A 19,759-nucleotide genomic window follows, 5' to 3' on the forward strand; every position below is an offset into this window, starting at 1 on the left:
TTCAGTTACCTGTTAGTCAGCACTTTGACATTTTGCTGCCTGTTTTCCTGGAAGAGTAACTTGGCTGGAAAAATAGTTTAGGAGGCTTCTTGAACTCTACAGTTGACCTGAAGCTCTAGGTTAATATCTCAGTATTGTAATTCATCCATCTTCTAAGCATTTATCCATGACAGCAGTGTTTCCCAATCCAGTCCTCAGGGATCCGGGAGCTGGGAGGGAGCAAAAACACGGACCGGCTCTTGGTCCCCGAGGATCGAATTTGGAAGCGCTGCACTACAGGTTTGTCTGGAGCCCAACCCTGGAAGCGCAGGGTGTGGGACAGCCTGGATGAGGTGCCAGTGCATTGCAGGACACAGACAATCACTCACTATGGGCAATTTACAGATATCAGTCGTCATAACCACATGATTTTGGGAGTTTCCAGAAGACGAAAACATGCAGACTGCACACACAGACCACGATACTCAGCCGCCACGCCACCCTATATCCAAGTATTTTATTTTATAAATATCTTAGATGAAATAGTAACTCGTGTGAATATTTTGCATTCCCGTTTCATAAACGAAGGCTTTTCACAGTGTGTGGCTCTTGAACTTTTTGTGATCCTACGGCAAAAGACCTAACACAAGGCAGGGTGCTGTGATCGTCACCTAAGCATGTCGGAAAAGGGATCTCTTGATAAGGAGTAAGCAACCAACCCCCGCCCCCGCCCCGCTCTCTGTAACCCTCCCTTTTCTGCACAGACGTGAAAGTGGGCGGGGGTCTTACCCTGCCGCTTCAGAAGCATGCACCGAGGCGTTCTGTTTTCAAAAACTGAGCCACGTCGGAGAGATCAGAGGCTGCGTCTGGATCGAGCCGCGATTCGCGCTGTTTCCCTTGAGCCGCTTCTCTCTGGCGTGAAGCTTCAGCGGGATGAAGCTTCCTTAGCGTGTCGTTGCACCAACGGCAAGGATATCAGCTGAGAGATCTGATTGGCCACCCTGTGCTCAGCACACACTCATTGTTTTCTCCGTCTCGCATCTGTACAGTTGGATGAAGCTGATGTTGATGTCTGATTAGCTGAAGCTGATGTTGAAGTCTGATTGGCTGCTCTCCAAAAGTTTATCCCTGGGAGACTGTTTTCGCTTCTCAGGGGTGGGCTGCACAGTCGAACTCAACTTACCGAAACTTTGACACTAGAGGTTATCGTCACAGTTCTAACACCATGGTGTCTCCCGTCACCTTGGATCAGTGGATCTCTTACCTCTTTGAGGATAACAGACCAGTTCTCCTACAACTGACACATTTTCCTAGGTTTGTTGGATAAATAGCAACAACGGGCAGGGGGTCTATAACTGCAGTGACCAAGACCATTGAATATTTCGAACAAACTAGCAGTGGTGAAGACCATATGAGGCCAGGCGGTGACTATCGGGAAAAGAAGAAAAGTGAATGGTATCTCAAACTATTGACCTGGCCTGACTTGTCTTCATACTTAAATCCCACTGAACCTGTAATGGGGGGGGGGGGGGGGGTTGGTGTATAGCTCAGTAGGTTGGGATGCTGTAAACGGAAGTTTGCTGGTTCAAATCCCAGACTCAGCAGAGTGATTTCGCTGTTGGGTGCTGCTATTGTGAGTGTTACGGAGATAGAGAGAACTCTGCTTCGGTACTCCGTATAATTTCTCTTGTATATTGTAATGTCAGTTGTTTACAAGAAAAATACCGTATCTGATGTAAAAGGGAACAAGGTAGTTTACAGCAAGGGTACTCAGACGTCTGACTGGTACTGTACAGCTGCAGAGTGTCATCACATCTCAAGCTTCTCCCAGTGGGCATCAGCTATGGGGAGATGGAGGTCAGCCGAGAGGGGGAAACCGTGTTGAAGGCAAGTGGCGATGATGCGGGAGATGTGGAAAGACAGCGGAGGCTGCACATCCCACACGAGTCTAAGTATCATTTAAGAGCCCAGGGTCAGGGAGCAGAAGAAGGGCTACTGGACAGGGCTACTGGGGGGACAGGAGGGCAGTAGAGGAGGTGTGTGTGTGTGTGTGTGTGTGGGAGGGGGGGGGGGGGCTCGCTATCACGTCAACTGCGGAGTTTAGTCCCGTTAAAGAGTCACCAGATGTCAGGCCGCAATGATTAGGGCATCCTAGCTGAGGCTGGCGGGCACTGTGTCGGAGACAGAAAGCAGAGAGCTGGCAGACGGGGCAGGGCAATAAAGCCAGGGGAACGGGCCGGGCCGGGTCGGGCCGGCGGGGAGGGTCGCTGTGCGTCGTCTGGGCCACGGTGCCGCCTGCTAAACACCGCAATAAAAAAAGCACTCGTCCACTCAGGCTGCCTCCAAGACCAGGCCTTCGGAAAGAGGTATTTCGGGACTAGAACCGGCCCCATACAATCAAATTTTACTTTAAGGATTTATGTCCAGGAAGTCATTGTGCCACTTTTGAAGTACTTTCCCCTTGTACTGCATATACGTTTTCCAAATTACTTAACTGGGAGGCCAGCTATTGACTTCCATGTCAGAAACGACAAAACACTGATAAAACGCAACATTTGTTGGTTCGATTGACGCAGATCCTTCATAACTTTTTACTGTTTGCAGAATAAACCCGTCAGTCGCTCTAAGCGGTTAAACTCCCCGGTATTTATATAACATCACCCGATACTTACGTTTAAAAACCTAAAATCTTCGAGTGAACACAACATTGGCTGCCCTCAAAGTGAATCTTGTCTTAAGTAAACACAGGATTGCAAACATGGATCTCGTTTCTTGTACGAGAAAAAAAAAAGAGTTTTTTTTTAAAAAGTTTTGGATGTGATACTTTTATTTGTCTTCAGCCCACATCATTTTCTTGAGAAAACTTCCAAGATAAGAGTACCAACAGGGCAGGATAATTACACAGAAATGTAAATTTGGGCTTACATTCCATCCATCCATCCATCCATCTGCTTATCCTGTCAGGGTCACAAACCATACAAAAACTCTCATTTTGGAACCACCATTTTGAAACTGCATGGCAGGTGGTCAAAGTAAACGTAATTATTGTGTAAAATGCCTGCTTAAATGACCGCTTATATCAATGGTGAATTAATGTTTTGCCGCACCTGCTTAAACGGATATTTACTCAAACCATTCGTATTTAACACTTTGTAGTTATTTCATTAGTTTTAACAATTTAACAAGTTCCTGGACCCCAGCATACCAATCAATCCATAAGCAATAAAGGTGAGTACAAAAAGCTGAGATCATGATGAATATTAAGGGGAGTATCATAACGCAAAGGGGGGGGGGAGCTTTTTATTCTGTAATTTAATCGCACCACCAGCCATGAAACCAAAGTTTCTGTAAGCAAAAGTCAGTCTTCAGGTCAGAGCCTTGCCATTCCTGAAATAAATTAAATTCCCATAACATAAAAACGGACGTGCGTTTTCATTGACGAAATAAAGTATAGGGCATAAACTGAGATTTATAACAACACATTAAAGTCGTTATTATCGTTTCGTTCACTTAGCTGGGGAAGATTAAAATCCCAGCTGGGAAACAGTGACAGAAAACAAAGGCGGTGTCCCGTAGCATTATCGGGAAGATGGACAATTGTGGGGTAGACACAAGCTACTTAAAACACTGATGTCAGTCCAGGGCGCCTTTCTCGGGCAGGGATCGGCGCAGAAAGTCGCCCTGCCGCCCACCTGTAATGCGGAGACGTGTAGCTAACACTGAACAGCACTTCCTCCCTGCAAATTTATGGATGGATGATCAGTAGCAAGAAACGGTTTCAGCAAAATGAAAGAGTTCAAAGCCATAAAAAGACAGAGGCAGGGTCCAGCTTCCTCCGATTTTGGCCATTATTTTATTACGGCACCCCCAACCTCCCCCGACACAAATTAGTTGCAGAAAACGTGCCCGGACCGTAAACTACAGTACATGCTAATTTTTTATGTATGTTTGCCAAGACAGACATAAACCAGGAACGTTTCAAACTGTGACACAGGATAGAAGTGGATTAAACGGAAATCTTTGTTCCGACCTTATTGTGCCGTCGGCTTTATGGACGATCTGAATCGGGGCTGCAGCCCTCGCTGCTAATTAACGGCATGGCGAGGGAGTGGGACTCCCCTGGTAAGGTTCACGATGGTTACACTGCTTTTTTGAAATTTTTTCTGGCGAATTTGGACGTTTCTAAATCGAGCGGCCTCAACGGTGCACTACTGAAACAATCTGCTCCCACGCAGGTGTCGAAGGTCGGGTACCGGCCCAGGATTCGGGCGCAAGGCGGAGGAACATCCTGGTCAGAAGGCCAGTCTATGGTACGGTACGTATCACCACGTACAAACACACACTGCATATCCTTTAGATATGCTAATTTACCGAACTGTGCGCTGTACTGCGCAAAAAACGGAGTGGCCGCGGAAGCAGGTGACATGGGGTAAACGTGCAAACAAAATAACCTGTCCACGTTCCCTAAACCACATCGCGATGATCTTAGATTAAATCCCATAATGTACTGATCAAGAGAAGGGGAACAAGCTGCAAGGGGTTTTGGTCCAAAATAAATGTAATGTCTTTTAAAGAATATTCAAGTGTTTTTTTATCATTGAAATGACACTGATTACTGCTTTTATTCTAGACTCTTTTGAACAGCAGCAATGCAAATCGTGCCTTGTGCTTTTGCAATACTGCATCTCTGCAGGTTATGTGTCTCGGTGACTAGGCCAGTAACTCAACCACATCACTGTGTCCTTCACCTGCCTCACACACATCTGCCTCTATCTCAGAAACTCACTATATTCAATTATGGCTGACTGCCCCCGAAAATGGCCATCCAGAGCAGGCAAGGATGATAGTATACGGTGAGGTAAGGTTGTGGGGTCTATACGGCACTGGTAGCTGTTGACTGTAAGTGAACCCTCCCAGAGTGCAAATTGGTACAGGTTCAGATTACAGCAAATATAGCTCTAGAATCGATTGATTAATTTGGATTAAGTTGCTTCAGTAATCTAGTTATATAAATCTAATCTATTTATATGCAAGGGCGTAACTTTGGCTGGAACATTGGGGGGGTTGGGGTCTCCACCCATTACAGGGGAAACATGATTATTGGGGGGGTTGTATTAGCTGGTTTTTATTTATTGGGAGGGCTACAACCCCCCCCATCCCCCCCATAATTTACGCCCATGCTTATATGAATGGAAAATTATGCAAATCTTTAGGTTGTACTGGCTGTTTTGATTGCCTGTGCAGCACAAAAGAGAAATCATATCACCACTGGGGCCTTGGGCATTCACAGATGCTGGCTGACCTGCTCTCCAACCCTGTCTTGTACATTCTATGATGCCATGTGCTGTGTGTCAGATAACCTATTCCAGCGTTTATCTTTACAAAGAGTATGCATATTGTACCATATGTTAAACACTGTTGGAAATATGACTTTGAATTGTCTTGGAACCTCATTTTAAAACCAGTAAATATTTATTAAAAGATTTAACCAGAAATGCGCATTGATCCTGTGGCAGAAATCAAATTGTCACAACGCCTTTAAATAAAACTGGCAAGTCTTAAACGGAGGCGCCATCTTATGGTGCAAAATGGTAGGCCTTTACAAATACGAATTTATAGTGCTCGGCATCCATGTACTATACAGCACTTTAAATCATAACGCGCTTTCACACCAAAGCTTCGGAACTTAGCCCCGGTGAACAAAAATGTATTCATCGATGCATCAAATGGGGTACAGAAATAATTACATCTGCTCATTTTTTTTGGTCCGCTGACTACAGTATATCCATTTTCCCCGCACTTCCGCGTAACTTACAAGTTTTACCGCCGATATTTGTGATCACAATCAGCAAGTTGTATGCAGTAAATCGTGTTCGCCCAATCGGCAAGCTGTGTGCAGTAGCCTAAATCGTGTTCGAACGAAGTACCGAGTACCAAGTCTGGAGTAGGCACTAAAAAATGGTTCAGGAAATGCCTCCGATGAGCTACAAGCGGGATGAGTTCCTGCTGTATGAGCGCGACAAAAGTTCACAGGTTCCGGCACTGTGAAAGCGCCTATGGACCGCGGAACGGGGTCGGGTGGGTTCTTTTGGAGAATCATTAAGAATGCATTGATGAACAATCACAAAAAATGACATGAAATGTAATTCAAACTGATAAAACTGTATTATTAAAAGCCTGAATTATATCAATATTTAAGGGTCCAAAGGACGAAGTCCTTATGGACCATTATTGTTTTTCTTAGGATTATTATTAAGGGTCCAAAGCACGTAGTGCTATGGAACCTTATTGTTTTTGTTAGGATTATTATTATTTTTATTTTTATTTTTATTATTTTTCTTCCCTAAAACTGAATGCCCAGCCTAAACCGTAAGTCCTAGGCCGACCAAATTTGATAGGATGATTGGAATTCTGACCCACTACTCAGGTTGTCCGACCCGTCCGACTCAGCCAGAGGGGGGCGCCGTAGCGCCCCCCAACACGTTTCAGTCAATATCTCCTGTCCTGTTTGTCCTACAACCGAAATTCTTTTTTCTGCTGATACAGACAGCCATGCCCTGCCAAAAAGTCAATGGGACCATGAAGCTCCGCCTACTTAGATTTTTTGCTAATTTGCATATTTTGCAAATCATACTTTTTTCTTACAGTCCTAGCTTGTCCTACCAAATCAGACAAATGAGGTGTCAAACGAATCAGAACTCTGAGCTGATCAAGAATCATCCACAAATTTCAGACATTTCTATGTCCTACGGCCATTAGCCTAGCCCAAACAATATCTAAATTTGACACATTGTGGTCTGACTACTATAACTTGGCCGTGCCTTGGCCTACCTTGACCAAATTTGAAATCCTACCTCCCTACACCATTTTGGGGGCAAGGTCCAAGGCGGGCCGCATTTCGTCCATAGGGGGCGCTACAACTAAAAACTGCCAATATCTTCTGACTGCCTCGGCCAATCCAACTGAAATTTGGAAGGTATGTACTAGGACGCAGCCTGAGGTCAGTCACGTACAATGGCAGTCATGAGTCCTGAAACAGTGGCCGCCATCGGCCAATCAAAATCAAGCAGCAATTTGACTGGCTTAATGATGACCAATCTAAATCAAATTTAGCTGGTACATTTGTCCTCTGACCCTCAGCCTACCCTGTAAACAGTGGCTATGGCCACTGTTTTTATATTACTGACCAACCTAGGCCAATTCAGCTCAAATGAGTTACCAGATCAGGTAGGAAGGTGTCAACTGATCTCACCTGCTTTAACCACAGCAACGGGTGGCTCAGTGGGCTAAACTTGTATGCTTGTAATCAGAGGGTCGCAGGTTCGAACCCAGCTTCGGTGGGCACTCGAGCTAGGCAGCCCGATGTGCACAGCATACCCTCCGTGAAGTGAGCAGGGGAGACGTGAAGGCGTTTTCCCCATGATGATAAATGAAGCTTATATTATTGTTAATTTAGACGTGCTCAGGCACTACTACAGAGGGTTGAACAATAATTATTTTTCTTCCCTAAAACTGAATGCCCAGCCTAAACCGTAAGTCCTAGACTGACCAAATTTGGCAACAAGATTCCTATTACTACCCACTACTCAGTCCCACTGACCCGTCCCAGTCAGTCAGATGGGGGCGCTACAGCACCCCGATTTGCCTTTCTGCCTATTTCTCCAGACCTGTCAAGCCTACAGTTGAAATTTATTGCCAGTCCAATTCACTATGTCCTGACGAATCAAACTGCATATAGATCTTGGTTCTACATCTTTGCCTTCTTGCATGATTTACAGATGTTTTGAAAACAGGTTTTTTTGTTAACCTCCTAGGATTTTCGACTAACATCCATAAATCTGGTGTCATTCAAATCAGTAGACAGTCCTTTTAAAGATTTACAGAAAAATCTTAAACTTTCGGTAAGATACAGCCACCAGCCACACCCTGACTGTACTGATGTCTTGCCCATTTCAATCAGCCAGCTATATCTCAGGGATGCTTCAGCCAATCATTACAAAATTTGGCTCACTGATGTAGGACTGAACCACAGAGAGACCCTCCAAACTTCGTGTCAATCGGTCAATCAGGAGTGCTACGCCACTGTCTATATACATCTAAGACCCACCTAGGCTCATTGAGGTACAATGAGTTTCCAGATCAGGTAGGAAGGTGTCCAGCGATCTCTCCAGTTTTACCAACAGCAGCGGGTGGCTCAGTGGGCTAAACTTGTATGCTTGTAATCAGAGGGTCGCAGGTTCGAACCCAGCTTAGGTGGGTCCTCGAGCTAGGCAGCCCGATGTGCACAGCATACCCTCCGTGAAGTGAGCTGGGAATACGTGAAGGCGTTTTCCCCACGATGATCAATGAAGCTTATATTATTGTTAATTTAGACGTGCTCAGGCACTACTCCAGAGGGTTGAACAATAATTATTTTTCTTCCCTAAAACTGAATGCCCAGCCTAAACCGTAAGTCCTAGACTGACCAAATTTGGCAACAAGATTCCTATTCCTACCCACTACTCAGTCCCACTGACCCGTCCCAGTCAGTCAGATGGGGGCGCTACAGCACCCTGATTTGCATTTCTGCCTATATCTCCAGACCTGTCAAGCCTACAGTTGAAATTTATTGCCAGTCCAATTCACTATGTCCTGACGAATCAAACTGCATATAGACCTTGGTTCTACATCTTTGCCTTCTTGCATGATTTACAGATGTTTTGAAAACAGGTTTTTTTGTTAACCTCCTAGGATTTTCGACTAACATCCATAAATCTGGTGTCATTCAAATCAGGAGACAGTCCTTTTAAAGATTTACAGAAAAATCTTAAACTTTCGGTAAGATACAGCCACCAGCCACACCCTGACTGTACTGATGTCTTGCCCATTTCAATCAGCCAGCTATATCTCAGGGATGCTTCATCCAATCATTACAAAATTTGGCTCACTGATGTAGGACTGAACCACAGAGAGACCCTCCAAACTTCGTGTCAATTGGTCAATCAGGAGTGCTACGCCACTGTCTATATACATCTAAGACCCACCTAGGCTCATTGAGGTACAATGAGTTTCCAGATCAGGTAGGAAGGTGTCCAGCGATCTCTCCAGTTTTACCAACAGCAGCGGGTGGCTCAGTGGGCTAAACTTGTATGCTTGTAATCAGAGGGTCGCAGGTTCGAACCCAGCTTAGGTGGGTCCTCGAGCTAGGCAGCCCGATGTGCAAAGCATACCCTCCGTGAAGTGAGCTGGGAATACGTGAAGGCGTTTTCCCCACGATGATCAATGAAGCTTATATTATTGTTAATTTAGACGTGCTCAGGCACTACTCCAGAGGGTTGAACAATAATTATTTTTCTTCCCTAAAACTGAATGCCCAGCCTAAACCGTAAGTCCTAGACTGACCAAATTTGGCAACAAGATTCCTATTCCTACCCACTACTCAGTCCCACTGACCCGTCCCAGTCAGTCAGATGGGGGCGCTACAGCACCCTGATTTGCATTTCTGCCTATATCTCCAGACCTGTCAAGCCTACAGTTGAAATTTATTGCCAGTCCAATTCACTATGTCCTGACGAATCAAACTGCATATAGACCTTGGTTCTACATCTTTGCCTTCTTGCATGATTTACAGATGTTTTGAAAACAGGTTTTTTTGTTAACCTCCTAGGATTTTCGACTAACATCCATAAATCTGGTGTCATTCAAATCAGGAGACAGTCCTTTTAAAGATTTACAGAAAAATCTTAAACTTTCGGTAAGATACAGCCACCAGCCACACCCTGACTGTACTGATGTCTTGCCCATTTCAATCAGCCAGCTATATCTCAGGGATGCTTCATCCAATCATTACAAAATTTGGCTCACTGATGTAGGACTGAACCACAGAGAGACACTCCAAACTTCGTGTCAATCGGTCAATCAGGAGTGCTACGCCACTGTCTATATACATCTAAGACCCACCTAGGCTCATTGAGGTACAATGAGTTTCCAGATCAGGTAGGAAGGTGTCCAGCGATCTCTCCAGTTTTACCAACAGCAGCGGGTGGCTCAGTGGGCTAAACTTGTATGCTTGTAATCAGAGGGTCGCAGGTTCGAACCCAGCTTAGGTGGGTCCTCGAGCTAGGCAGCCCGATGTGCACAGCATACCCTCCGTGAAGTGAGCTGGGAATACGTGAAGGCGTTTTCCCCACGATGATCAATGAAGCTTATATTATTGTTAATTTAGACGTGCTCAGGCACTACTCCAGAGGGTTGAACAATAATTATTTTTCTTCCCTAAAACTGAATGCCCAGCCTAAACCGTAAGTCCTAGACTGACCAAATTTGGCAACAAGATTCCTATTCCTACCCACTACTCAGTCCCACTGACCCGTCCCAGTCAGTCAGATGGGGGCGCTACAGCACCCTGATTTGCATTTCTGCCTATATCTCCAGACCTGTCAAGCCTACAGTTGAAATTTATTGCCAGTCCAATTCACTATGTCCTGACGAATCAAACTGCATATAGACCTTGGTTCTACATCTTTGCCTTCTTGCATGATTTACAGATGTTTTGAAAACAGGTTTTTTTGTTAACCTCCTAGGATTTTCGACTAACATCCATAAATCTGGTGTCATTCAAATCAGGAGACAGTCCTTTTAAAGATTTACAGAAAAATCTTAAACTTTCGGTAAGATACAGCCACCAGCCACACCCTGACTGTACTGATGTCTTGCCCATTTCAATCAGCCAGCTATATCTCAGGGATGCTTCATCCAATCATTACAAAATTTGGCTCACTGATGTAGGACTGAACCACAGAGAGACCCTCCAAACTTCGTGTCAATCGGTCAATCAGGAGCGCTACGCCACTGTCTATATACATCTAAGACCCACCTAGGCTCCTTGAGGTACAATGAGTTTCCAGATCAGGTAGGAAGGTGTCCAGCGATCTCTCCAGTTTTACCAACAGCAGCGGGTGGCTCAGTGGGCTAAACTTGTATGCTTGTAATCAGAGGGTCGCAGGTTCGAACCCAGCTTAGGTGGGTCCTCGAGCTAGGCAGCCCGATGTGCACAGCATACCCTCCGTGAAGTGAGCTGGGGATACGTGAAGGCGTTTTCCCCACGATGATCAATGAAGCTTATATTATTGTTAATTTAGACGTGCTCAGGCACTACTCCAGAGGGTTGAACAATAATTATTTTTCTTCCCTAAAACTGAATGCCCGGCCTAAACCGTAAGTCCTAGACTGACCAAATTTGGCAACAAGATTCCTATTCCTACCCACTACTCAGTCCCACTGACCCGTCCCAGTCAGTCAGATGGGGGCGCTACAGCACCCCGATTTGCATTTCTGCCTATATCTCCAGACCTGTCAAGCCTACAGTTGAAATTTATTGCGACTACAATTAACTATGTCATGACTAATCTAACAACATATATAACTTGGTTCTCCCTCTTTCTGTTTTTACATAAATTATATTTGTCTGAAAACAGCTTTTCTTGTTAACCTCCTTTGATTTTCAACAAACCTACATACATCTGTTGTCCTTCAAATCAGAAGATAGTCCTTTTAAAGATTTAGAGAAAAAAATGAAACTTTTGGTAAGGTATGGCCACCAGCCACACCCTGACTCTACTGGTGCCACGTCCATTTCAATCAGACAGCTATATCTCAGGGATGCTTCAGCCAATCATTACAAAATTTGGCTCACTGATGTAGGACTGAACCACAGAGAGACCCTCCAAACTTCGTGTCGATCGGTCAATCGGGAGCGCTACGCCACTGTCTATATACATCTAAGACCCACCTAGGCTCATTGAGCTAAAACGAGTTACCAGAAGGTGTCTACTGATCTCAGTCATCTTACCCACAGCAGCGGATGGCTCAGTGTGCTAATCCTGTGTGCCTGTAATCAGAGGATCGCCGGTTCGAACCCAGCTTAGTATTTTTGTATTTCAGCTAGGTATCCTGATGTGCACAGTGTACTCTCTGATGTTGACTGGCCTGTTACACCTGCACTAAAAGCATCTCCATCCTAATGTCTGCCTACTACTGAGACCGTCCAGCTCTGTCCTACATCTCCTATCCTGTTATGGCAGTCTAATTCTGTCTGACTTTCTACTACCCTGGCCGCCGGTTCACTGCCGTTATTCCTCTACTGTCCGACCAGTCCGATCGTCCTGCGCTTTGGACCCTTTCGTAACTGCCTGCAGTTTCTAGTTATTATTATTATTATTATTATTTTTCTGCCCTAAAACTGAATGTACAGCCTAAACTGTAAGAGCTAGACCAACCAAACTTGGTCAGATGATGTCAATTCCTACCCACTACTCAGGTTGTCCTACCCAGTCCTGCCAGCCAGATGGGGGCGCCTTAGCGCCCCCCAACACGTTTCGGTCGATATCTCCTGTCCTGTTAGACCTACAATCGAAATTCTTTGTTCTACATATACAGACAGCAAAGCCCTACCAACTTGCCATTTGGACTATGAAGCTCCGCCTACTTAGATTTTTTGCTAATTTGCATAATTTGCCAATCCTACTTTTTCCTTAAAGTCCTGGCTTGTCCTACCAAATCAGACAAATGAGGTGTCAGACGAATCAGAATTCTCTGCTGATCAAGAATTATCCACAAAATTCAGACATTTTTATATCCTACGGCCATTAGCCACGCCCAAACAATGTCCAAATTTGGCCCGTTTTGGTCTGACGGCTATAACTTGGCCGTGCCTTGGCCTACCTTGACCAAATTTGAAATGCTACCTCCCTACACCATTCTGGGGACACGGTCCGAGGCGGGCCGCATTTCGTCAATAGGGGGCGCTACAACTAAAAACTGGCAATATCTCCTGACTGCCTTTGCCAATCTAACTGAAATTTGGTAGATATGTACTAGGAAGCAGCCTGTGGTCAGTCACCTACAATGGCAGTAATTATTCCTTAAAGAGTGGCCGCCATCAGCCAATCAAAATCAAGCAGGCATTTCACAGGCTTCTCAATGACCAATCTAAATCAAATTTGGGTGATACATTTGTGCTCTGACCCTCTGCCTAAACTGTAAAGGACACCTCACTCGGCCAGATGGGGGCGCAACAGTGACAACTTTTGCATTTCTGCCTATTTCTCGAGAACGGTGAAGCCTACAATCGACATTTCTTGCCAGGTCAATTCAGTACGACATGCCAAATCAAACAACATGTAGAACTTGCTTCTGCATCTTTGCGTTTTTGCATAATTCATATTGGTCTGAAAACAAGACATTTCGTTAACCTCCTAGGATTTTCACCAAACCTACACAAATCTGGTATCATTTAAATCAGGAGACAGTCATAATAAATAATTCATAAAAAAAATCATAAACTTTCCATGAGGTATAGTCACCAGCCACACACAAACCATACAGGTGCCATGCCCAATTCAATCAGACAGCTATATCTCAGGCCTGCCTCAGCCAATCATCACCAAACTTTAATATATCCTGTAGAATAGTAGTCCGGAAGGGCCCTCCAAATTTGGTGCCGATCGGTCAAACGGGGGCGCTACAACAACATAACATGTCTGTATAAACCTTGAAAATCAGTTCAACTTACATTTATCTCATTTCTGTTCTAGTGACATGTTACTGGTTAAAATATTTTGTACTGCCAGTTCTGTGAGTCATGCCAAATCAAGACATATGCAATGCCCAATGATAGTCATTTTCATTCCCTTGTGATGTTTAAAAACTTAATAAATAACATATTACTGTAACTTCTACAATGTTCAGCCCAAGTAGGTCATTCTGGTAGTACATCAATCAGGACATTGCCATTATGGATAATTCATAAAAATATCTTAACCTGTACGCTATGGCCACCAGCTACAACAAACCTGCACCATATCCATGCTCATTTCAATCAACCATCTAAAGCTCAGCTGTGCTTCAGCCAATCCTCATCAAATTTGACGGCCTAATGTAGTAAGGGACCTCAGACAGACCCTCCAATTTTGGTTCCAATCGGTCAAATGGGGGCGCTACAGCCACTGTCCATATATTTCTAAGACCCACCTTAGCAAATTCAGCTGAAATGTCCTTATTTCTCATAAAACCTTGAAAGAATTGTTACCTTTCCCTTCACCTGAGTCCATATTTCTTATTCACTTTCATTTTTCACCGATTTGCCTCATAGAACATTATCAGACTTAATTTACACATAAGAAGGCCTGAAAGTATTGAATACAATTTCTAAAATGGAGCGCTGACTCCACCTGCTGGCCACACTGTTTCCATGCCCATTTCATTAAAATAGCTATATCTCTGGCATGCTTCATCCAATCCTCACAAAATTTGACGCACATCTGTGTTACTAGACTTCAGAAAGACCTTCCAAGTTTGGTGGCAATCGGTCAAACGGGGGCACTACAGCCACTGTCCTAATATGTCTAAGACCAACCTTGGTTAATGCAGCTGAAATCTGCTTATCGTTTATTTAAAAATTAAAAAATTAATCACCTTTCCCTTCATCTAAGTCCATATTTTTAATCTGCTTATATTTTCCTGCCATTTGACTTTTACAAATCTTTCAAACTTCAATCTTTCTTCAGGCTGTGTACACTGCAGCAATTACAATTTTATAATAAATTGGCCAGCAGGTGGAGTCAGCGCTCCATTTCAATAATGCCTTCAATACTTTTAGCCTTTCTCCTGTCTAAATGTATAACCTAGAATATGATACAGCATGATATTACTGCTGTTACATGTCACAATACGCAACTCAGCACTTTGTTAAGAATATGCAACACAGCCTATGTTTACACAGGCAGTATAAAAAAGAAAACTCTGTAATATCTAGACTTACCAGACCAGGTATGAAGGTCCCTAAATCTACCAACTAGTCAGGCCATCTGACCCAAACCATGCATTCAGTCAGGCTAAGGCACTCCACCACAGGGTTCTACATTCTGTCCTACATTTGCTGACCTGTTAGACCGATACTAACTAATCTATATCCTGATTTCTACCTACTACTGAGACCATCTGACCAAAACAATGCATTCAGTCAGGTTCAGGCACTACACCACAGGGTTCTACATTCTGTCCTACATTTCCTGACCTGTTAGACCGACACTCAACAATCTACATCATGATTTCTACCTTCTACTCAAACCATCTGACCTAAACAAGTTCTGTTCTGTCTGACATCTGCTGACCTGTAGTTCTGTCTGACTTTTTAGTATCCTCCTCTACGGTTTGCCCTACATCTCCTGTCACATTAGAGCTACGCTAAATCTCCATCCTGTTATGGCAGTCTAATTGTTGCCCGGTCAATTAAGTACGACATGCCAAATCAAACAACATGTAGAACTTGCTTCTGCATCTTTGCGTTTTTGCATAATTCATATTGGTCTGAAAACAAGACATTTCGTTAACCTCCTAGGATTTTCACCAAACCTACACAAATCTGGTATCATTTAAATCAGGAGACAGTCATAATAAATAATTCATAAAAAAATCATAAACTTTCCATGAGGTATAGTCACCAGCCACACACAAACCATACAGGTGCCATGCCCAATTCAATCAGACAGCTATATCTCAGGCCTGCCTCAGCCAATCATCACCAAACTTTAATATATCCTGTAGAATAGTAGTCCGGAAGGGCCCTCCAAATTTGGTGCCGATCGGTCAAACGGGGGCGCTACAACAATATAACATGTCTGTATAAACCTTGAAAATCAGTTCAACTTACATTTATCTCATTTCTGTTCTAGTGACATATTACTGGTTAAAATATTTTGTACTGCCAGTTCTGTGAGTCATGCCAAATCAAGACATATGCAATGCCCAATGATAGTCATTTTCATTCCCTTGTGATGTTTAATAACTTAATAAATAACATATTACTGTAACTTCTACAATATCCAGCCCAAGTAGGTCATTCTGGTAGTACATCAATCAGGACATTGCCCTTATGGATAATTCATAAAAATATCTTGACCTGTATGCTATGGCCACCAGCTACAACAAACCTGCACCATATCCATGCTCATTTCAATCAACCATCTGAATCTCAGCCGTGCTTCAGCCAATCCTCATCAAATTTGACGGCCTAATGTAGTAAGGGACCTCAGACAGACCCTCCAATATTGGTGCCAATCGGTCAAACAGGGGCGCTACAGCCACTGTCCATATATGTCTAAGACCCACCTTAGCAAATTCAGCTGAAATGTCCTTATTTCTCATAAAACCTTGAAAGAATTGTTACCTTTCCCTTCACCTGAGTCCATATTTTTTATTCACTTTCATTTTTCACCAATTTGCCTCATAGAACATTATCAGACTTAATTTACACATAAGAAGGCCTGAAAGTATTGAATACAATTTCTAAAATGGAGCGCTGACTCCACCTGCTGGCCACACTGTTTCCATGCCTATTTCATTCAAATAGCTATATCTCTGGCATGCTTCATCCAATCCTCACAAAATTTGATGCACGGCTGTGTTACTAGACTGCCTCAGCCAAGCTGCAAAAGACCTTCCAAGTTTGGTGGCAATCAGTCAAACGGGGGCACTACAGCCACTGTCATAATATGTCTAAGACCAACCTTGGTTAATGCAGCTGAAATCTGCTTATTGTTTATTTAAAAATTAAAATATTAATCACCTTAACCTTCATCTAAGTCCATATTTTTAATCTGCTTATATTCTCCTGCCATTTGACTTTTACAAATCTTTCAAACTTTAATCTTTCTTCAGGCTGTGTACACTACAGCAATTACAATTTTATAATAAATTGGCCAGCAGGTGGAGTCAGCGCTCCATTTCAATAATGCCTTCAATACTTTTAGCCTTTCTCCTGTCTAAATATACATCCTAGAATAGCATACAGCATGATATTACTGCTGTTACATGTCACACTCCCGCAACTCAGCACTTTGTTAAGAATATGCAACACAGCCTATGTTTACACAGGCAGTATAAAAAAGCAACTATGTAATATCTACACTTACCAGACCAGGTATGAAGGTCCCTAAATCTACCAACTAGTCAGGCCATCTGACCCAAAACATGTATTAAGTCAGGCTAAGGCACTCCACCACAGGGTTCTACATTCTGTCCTGCATTTGCTGACCTGTTAGACCGATACTAACTAGTCTATATCCTGATTTCTACCTACTACTCAGACTATCTCACCAAAACATTACATTCAGTCAGGTTCAGGCACTACACCACAGGGTCCTACATTCTGTCCTACATTTCCTGACCTGTTAGACGGACACTCAACAATCTCCATCCTGATTTCTACCTTCTACTCAAACCATCTGTTGTCCTACCTGTCCTACCTGTCCTACTTGTCATACCCTTTGGACCCTTCAGTAACTGCCTGCAGTTTCTAGTTTTACTTGGCGTTTCTATCAGTTTTCCAGAGGAAAACAGACAAATGGATATAACTTTATCACCCCCCCCCCCCCACACACACACACACACACACACACACACTTAATCGGATCGGTTCCACAGTAGCAGTAAGTAGTAAGTCATAATTCAACTTTTTCCAGATAAACCATTCTCTCCCCAGCCTTGATATATACAGTCATTGACAAAAGTCTTGTCACATAAGGACATAGTAACTTAAAAAGGCATATTACTTTATTTATAATCAATCAATTGTTACGATAAATGGATCAATTTAATGCCAAGGACTTTCACATTAATAACTGGGTGCAAAATGAAACAGTCAAAAAGTGTCCTGATGTTCACAGTTTGTTAAAGTCCATAACACCTGTTTTTGCAAGGACAAAAGTCTTGTCATGTCTTTTAATGATTCAACCAATCACAGATTAGAGGTTCACCTTTGACAAATATTGTAATTAACATAATCCCAGGTGTGTATAAAAAGATCCCCAGCAAACCAGACCTTCACTTGAAGTGCAGCCTGGCTTCTGAAAACATGCCAAAGATTCAACCACAGACCAAGTCTGCTGCTGAGGTGGCAGACATTGTTAATGTATCCAAACGTCAAGTGGAGAGGATTAAAAAAAGATATAAAGAAACTGGTGATGTTCATGACAAGCCCAGGTCAGGCAGACCACGTAAGACAACTCTTCGAGAGGACCGTTTGTTGCTTCGAATGTCCAGGGCCAACCCTTTTTCAACTGCAGTAGAGCGACATCAGAACTGGTCACCAGAAACCGCTGTGTCTACAAGAACAGTTTCTCGAATTCTCGCACGCAGTGGTCTCCATGGCCGAATTAGTGCACAGAAACCAGCATTAATGAGAACACAACAAAAAAAACCGTGTTGAATTTGCTAAGGCCCACAGCTTGCAGTAAGGATGGACAGTGGCAAAGTGGCAGAAGGTTGATTTTTCTGACGAATCATCCATTGAACTGCATACCAAATGCTGCAAATACTGTAGGAGACCTGTTGGAACCTGCATGGACCCAAGATTCACCCAGAAAACAGTCAAGTTTGGTGGAGGAAAAATGGTTTGGGGTTACATCCAGTATGGGGGTGTTTGAGAGATCTGCAGAATGGATGGCAGCATCAACAGCCTGAAGTATCAAGACATTCTTGCTGCCCATTACATTCCAAACCATAAGAGGGGGCAAATTCTGCAGTAGGATGACGCTCCTTGTCATACTTCAGCCTCCACATTGAAGTTCCTGAAACTGACGAGGATCAAGGCGCTCCAGGATTGGCCAGCCCAGTCACCAGACATGAACATTATTGAGCATGTCTGGGGTAGGATGAAGGAGGAGGCTTGGAAGACGAAACCAAAGAATCTAGACGAACCCTGGGAGTCCTGCAAGACTGCTTTCTTTGCCATTCCAGATGACTTCATCAACAAGTTATTTCAGTCATTGCCAAGACGTATGGATGCCGTCCTCCAAGCTCATGGAAGTCATACATGTTATTAATTCTTTCTTCCAAGGCATCATGATTTATGTTCTGATGTTATTGTAGCATGTTTGTGTATTCTAAATAAAGTATATGTATAATTTCTACATTATTTTTGTATATGACAAGACTTTTGTCCAGGCAAAAGTTGACCTTTCTGTCCTAATTACATGACAAAACTCAATGAATGATGAAAAACTTTATTTTGGTATAATAAGCATAATCTAGAGGGCTTTGCCTTTCTTATAAGCCATTTCTGATTCCAACTGATTAACTACAGGTCAAGTTATTATTTGTTGTTCCTACAACTTGGTGAAGTGACAAGACTTTTGTCAGGCACTGTATATATGCTTATAGTCATTGGACTACAGCAAGCCAAAATGGACGAGCGGTTACTGAAAACAGATGGATAGGTGAATGGATACATATGAACACAGTGAATAGACTACTGCACTGGTCTCAAACTCCAGTCCTGGGGGGCCGGAGCCCTGCACATTTTTGGGTTTCCCCTCATTTAACACACCTGATTCAACAACTCGTGCTAATTACCACACAGTTCTTGAGCTGAATCATTTGTGGTGGAACAGGGAAGGAACTAAGCTACACTGGGCTCCGGCCCCCCAGGACTGGAGTTCGACACCCTTGGACTACTGCCTGCATGGACAATTGCGCCCTCTGGTGTTGAGGAAATTTCACAAAATCCAAGGGAATGTCACTTATAAGGGCCAAATAAAAGCAGCCTTTACAGCGCGTGGGTAAGGGAGAGGGAACTGACAGTATCACATCGATCACACAGTGCAACATTTTATGTCTGTTTTAGTCATTTCTCAGTCAGAGCCCGGCACACGGATTGCTGCCCGCGCACCATATGCAAACAGCCGTGCAAATGCGCGCACCTTGGCATAAAGCAGCGGTCACTAACAGGCGGACCGCGGTC

General features: G+C 43.6%; 1 protein-coding gene across 1 annotated transcript in view; it reads left to right on the forward strand.

Moving 5' to 3' along the window:
• Positions 1-19,759, forward strand: part of ube3c (ubiquitin protein ligase E3C) — a 97,878-nt gene that overhangs the window by 46,663 nt on the left and 31,456 nt on the right. The window contains exon 2 of the mRNA XM_023804820.2: positions 4,215-4,294. The gene's annotated coding sequence lies outside the window, so the exon portion shown is untranslated. The remainder of the gene's footprint in view (positions 1-4,214; positions 4,295-19,759) is intronic.

This window comes from Paramormyrops kingsleyae, chromosome 4, assembly GCF_048594095.1.
Source record: "Paramormyrops kingsleyae isolate MSU_618 chromosome 4, PKINGS_0.4, whole genome shotgun sequence".
Taxonomy (NCBI): Eukaryota; Metazoa; Chordata; class Actinopteri; order Osteoglossiformes; family Mormyridae; genus Paramormyrops; species Paramormyrops kingsleyae.